This window comes from Lactuca saligna, chromosome 2 (assembly GCF_052625555.1).
Source record: "Lactuca saligna cultivar CGN05327 chromosome 2, ASM5262555v1, whole genome shotgun sequence".
NCBI lineage: Eukaryota > Viridiplantae > Streptophyta > Magnoliopsida > Asterales > Asteraceae > Lactuca > Lactuca saligna.
In genome coordinates this window covers 109324225-109330224 of record NC_136418.1, presented here as the reverse complement: position 1 = coordinate 109330224, position 6000 = coordinate 109324225, and positions in this window count along the sequence as shown.

The window sequence follows — 6000 nt, the reverse complement described above, 5'->3', positions numbered from 1 at the left end:
CTACAGGACACTTATATTTGACAGAAGGCTCAGATAATCCTTCGAGTAGAAGATTCATCCCTGAAGCGGTTACAAGTAGAAGAGAGCTGCGTAACAGGGTTAAATCATTTACTTTGAGACTATTTAATCCCACAGTGAGTGACTTAGCATTTCCCAATCAACCAGTTACCCCACTCCTATATGAAACCTCAAATCACAACTATTGCCCGAAGCACCACATTGCCTCCTGGCTGCTTCCTACAAGGAACCAAGACCTCATTGGTTCCAACTTGTATACCAACTATCTGAAATATCGGATTCCTGCCTGGCTGCTGAGTCAAAAGGCACTCACACAGTCGCCCCATGTGACTTCTGAAAGAAAACCTCACTGACCATAACTACCTAAACCATCTCGTCACCAAATATAATGTTAAATCAAACACTGTAAGACCAACTGTAGTATTACATCTTACCTAGTCTCCCACGACCTACTATTTCCTGATTCTGGACACGCTATGGCCCTTCCACAGCCTTGCAAACTGATCCACCCTGGCCTAAACCATCTAGAGAAAACCACAAGCAAATCATAAATTTGTCACATTCTCACCACTGTACAGGGACCTTTGAATGCTACAGGTCACCCCGTAGTCTTACAACACTTCTGCACTAACCACTAATTAGTGAATGATACGGGCTACCCCACAATCTTACAACACTTCCACCTTCCATAACCACTGCCCCTGGTCTTACATTTAATCTATCAATCCGAACTCCATCCAGATTCAAACACGCACTCAACCAAACTCTCCAACTGAACTCAAATCATGACTGGAACCCCAACCTGCCCCTACCCCCAAAGACTGCTATCTGACACCAAGAAGGCGTGAACCAAATGTTGGGAAGTTTACCGAACTCCCAACTCACACAATCCTCAATCTGGATGGCCACTTGGGCCACCTTCCTCCCCGACTGGGATGCGAAACTCCTCCTAGTTTCACACCTGCTTCTTATCCTGAATACCTGAATGATTCTCCCCCACTTTGATTCAACGAATTTCTTCTAACATATAAGGTTTGAAGGATTACCAATCCACCATACCCCTTATGATCGATCTACTGACAACCTACTCTTACCAGTGCTAGTGTTCCATTACCAGCCAAAACCCAATGGTCGCCCAACCTCAGAAATCCTGAAAAGTACTCTTGAAATCTTAACTAGTCTGATATTCCAATGCACCTTCCATGATACCATACAAATACTTGGGTTCTTATGCTGGCGACTAGAAACCACAAACATTGCCATGCACTGATGAATATTCACCCCAATACCCATTCTTAAAGAACTACTGAACTTAAACTGTCTACAACCCATGAAAACATACAATTCCCTTGAAACATCCAATGACCAAACAACTCATGCAACTGACACCACTATCTTCCTGGTACCGCTCCTCTCCAGAAACAGTAAGATTTAAATCCAAAAGTTATTTCATAGACGACTGTCGATCCCACCAGATCAAAAGATAAAACAACTAAAACCGGAATTCATTCGAGAACTAACCCGCTAATCCTGACCAAAGATCCTCCAAGCAATACCCCTGAACTGATGAACATGTTGAAACCAGCTCAACAAGATACTGTTGGATTAGTGTCTAAGTCCATAACTATAATTGGTATGTACTTAAGCCGACTCGGCATGGTCCATTTGAGTTCCATGGCATCAGAACATTTGGATAGACCGTTTGTGAGAAGAGGACATTTGTGACATATTAATATATTATAAGTTCTAATATATTAATATGAAATCATGTTATTCAATTAGTATTGATCAAGAATTAATTTGGACTTAATTTAGTGATCAAAAGAGACTAATTAAATATATGGGAATTGATTGTCTAAATCATTAATTCTTATATATGTGGGCTTATGATCCAAGATTCCTTATGTTGGGTTTAACCCATGTGGTGACCCATGGATACTCCATGGAGGTTAAAACCCATGGATCATAAGGAATGGGTAAAGTCATGAGTTACATGGTGTAACCCTAATAGCCACACTATATAAAGACCCCTTTAGCTCAAGAAATTAGCACTAGTGATACATGTGTGAGGGCTAGCCGATTTGAGCATGAAGTGTCTTCTTCTCATGGTAATTCCAAGTGTTGATAATGTTGTGTGAACCATTTGAGGTGTCACACTTGGGGCACTAGGCTCTTGAGCATCATGGAGTCAAGCTACATCAAAATGTATGTATTATAACTTTTATATTATCCAAGTATCAAAAGATTGTGAGCTAGATAGGGTAATACCTTGGAATATTCATATTTGCATGTATAATAGAGAAAACATAGATCCAAGGTATTTAGGGTTGCATGTACACCGTAGGAGTGTTAGAATGCTCAAAAACCCAACAGTGGTATCAGAGCCATTGGTTGTTTTCTGTTATATTGATGCAAATGTTTTATTTTCAAAGTTAAAAAAAGGGGAAAAAAACATGACGTTTGTCAAATTTTAAGATAATTACTTGTTTTTATGAAAAACTAATTATTTGTAAAATTCGAATCATTTGATATATAAGTTGAATTAGGTCAAATTTAGTAAAAGATAAAATGATATGATTGTTTTATTAGTTTTAAAAGTTTGATCTAAAGAGTTTTTTTTAAACCTCCATAAGTTATGGATATGAAAATATTTAACAAAAAAAAATTGATTCAAAGTTTTTATGGAGTTACAAAATTTTGTGTTAATGTTTTAAAAGAATTCCATAACTTATTCTTAAGTTATGGAACATGAAAAGTTTCATCATAAAACAAGCATTTAACTCCATAAGTTATGGATTACCAAAAGTTTTATGTTTCCTTGATTTATGATTTAGTTTAGATTAATGAAAAAAAATTGTGTTTTAGTGTTTCCAATCCTAATTAATCTAGAGGTAGTTACATAAAAGGTCATATTTATGAATCTTAAAACTTATAAAAGTGTCACAGGTTACATAAAAATGAAGAGTCACTTCTTTAAAAGTGTTATTAAAGAATAAGAGGTTACATAAAAAATGAAGAGTCTTAGTTTTAATGAACTGTTAAACTCATAAGTTATGAAATGAAAAGTTTTGAATAGTTTCAAAACTTGCCCTTAAGTTTTGGAATTTGAAAAATTTTTCCCTTATGAATACTTTAATTCCAAGTTAAGCCCTTAGAATTTTAAAAGTTAAAATTCAACCCTTATACTTTATAATATTATAAGTTAATAATATTTATATATATGTATAAGAGCAAGTCGTCTTACCATTAGTAGGCTAGGCCTCATTCACGAAGCCGGTCTATAAGGGGGTATAAGCTTACTGCCTATAAAATGACAGTTTAATAGGTGTCCACTCTCATCCACCGCTTCCTTGACTGGTGGAGGGTCGTTAGCCAAACGAGTAGGACAAGGACTATAATTCTCCCTTCATTAAAAGTATTAATGATAAATACTAAGTAACTAAACTCTTATTAATTCCCAATCTTAGTTACTTAGGAAAATGTGAATTTGGTGCTAATCCATGAAATTACACTTTGCACTTTGTTTAAGTCGGTTAGTAGAGCGTGTGTGGTTAACTAGCACACTAAATCGTATTTAACAAGGTACACAAAGGGTAACTTAATGTTTATCATAGTATCGGTGGAGCGTGTTTGGTTAACTGGCACGTCGATTGAGGGGTAAACACTTAAGGGTACCAAGTAATTTGCATAGTTACTTCACACCTTGTTGTGTGATCCTCGGCATCCCAGTCACAAAACCTGAAGGGCACACTCGGGATTGAAACATGCCATTGAAAAGTTCAATGAATCTCAAAAGAATCTAGGAGTTTCAAAACCAATTAAAACCTAATAATACATTTCGTTTATCTTGGTGGAAATTGGTGAATCGTCATTCACTTACCTTCAAATATTTTATAGCTTGGATTACGACATCCCTCTTCCAAGTTATAAAATAGTTTGTTGGGTCCTAGCCTTAATATTTCATATTGGGTGTTATATTAAGGACTTTAGATCACTATCTTGAATATCTCCCAAAATATGTCTAGTTTAGACATTTATGATCTTCCCAAATCTCTTGGAACTTCACTTCCTCCACCTCCTCCAATTATTCTCCCTATGCCACAAGTTCAAGGTCACTCTATCCCTATTGGCAAGCAAGGTCTATGTGTGCTCACATCTTGGAGATGAAGTCACATATTGACAAGCAAGGAGAGTTGGGTGTCAAAGTCTTGAGAAAGTTCGATGTCCAATCACTTTCTAAGTCACATAGAGAGTTTTCTTTGGAACTCCTATGAAACAGATTATAACAAGACCCTTAATGATCTTATCTATTTGCTATGATCAACTTCCCAAAACTTTATGGATATGGATAATGATGACACTAGAAATCCAGAAAAAACATTCTCTTCCCAATGGAAAGGGATCGGCCATAGTCAACTCAGTTGGTCAACTGATAAAGAGAAAGGCTAAGTTTGAGATAGTCCCATGTACCATTACCAAAGGGTCCATATGGTTATATTGCCAAAGTAAGGGGCATTGATTGCGAAGCAGCCAATTTTACCTAAGGATGTTAAAGTCAATAAGGTTGACTTTACTTCAGGTAAAGTCCACTATCTAACGCTGCTAAGTTTCTATTCATAGATTATTGATACATGATGTGATTGGGTCACATGTTGATGTTTTAAGAATCCAAGAAAAGTGAAGAAACTTAAAGAAAGAATATGATGAATCTGATCGTGTAGATAGATTTCTATCGCATAGTTTGAAGATCGGATTCTTGAGCTACTTCTTAGGAGTTATGATATATTGCTTAGGAATAGATAACAACAAAGTTTTCATGTGCTTTTGCACTGTAAGGATAGTTTTTCCGCAAAGTTTTTAAAATAAAAGGGAAAATTTTGATTTTATTTTAAAATATCCTTACACTGGCATTTGTGAAAATTTTGTTACTTATATGATTCCATTAATAGCAAGAGTGGAAATATGAATTTGATTCTTTCATTTGTGGTAGTGTCTAAATTTACCAAATAAGGAAAGATTCTCATCACCCAAGTTTTAGTTGGATAGAAACTTGGAATCATGCAAGTTGTATAGCATGATGAATGAGAACTTTCAAGCATTGGAAAATTAAGACTAACTACTTGTTCACATGGATGTGTGAGTCAATTTAAGGACTAAGGGATCGAGTACACATTCTTGTGCACTGGTCAAGTCCACCATAAAAGATCGATAAGACTATTCATCATAATTTACTAAAGCTCAGTAAATATGGTTCTACTTACAAGCTTAAGTGTAAATCCGAGACATTGGAAAAGGTTCCAATGTATGGTAGAGCGAATAAGAAGAATCAACTTAGGCAAAAAGATAAAAGTTTCTCAAATCTGGAAAGATGGGAGATTACTTTAGCATCATGTTTTGTGATCATCTTAATGATTTAAAAATCATGTCACAATTAGTCCTTTAAAGTCATCTTAGTGTATTCTTATGACTAAGAAGAGGAATCTTGAATTGTTGAAATTATTAAATCAAGAAGATGAGTCATGCTTCGTTCCAAAAACACTTATTAGAGTTATACTCCAAGATTGTAAGTTGAGTGACACATCTTAAAGAAGGTTTATTAACATTAGTCAAATGTAAGAGTAAAAGGTTTTCTACTCTTGTACATTTGGTAAGTTGTGATGTTTTGGATAACACAAATACCAACTAAGGCGAGTTGTGTGAAGTGTTTGTCTTGATAAAGAATTCAAACTATCTCTTGAATATTTGGCAAGAGAGTCTTATATGTCAAGAGGACAGTGGGAGTCTTAAAGATCCTGAAAAGAATTTCAAGATCTAATCAAGAATAAAAACTTGTAGTTTAACACTAGCACACGACATGAGGTTTATAACCTATTGTGTTGACATATTTCTATTTCTGTGCCCATTCCAGTTAAATTTGGCTTTGCATATGAGTTCTTATAGTTCTCAATTGGTTGCATAACAACTTCGAAGCAATGGCGAGCC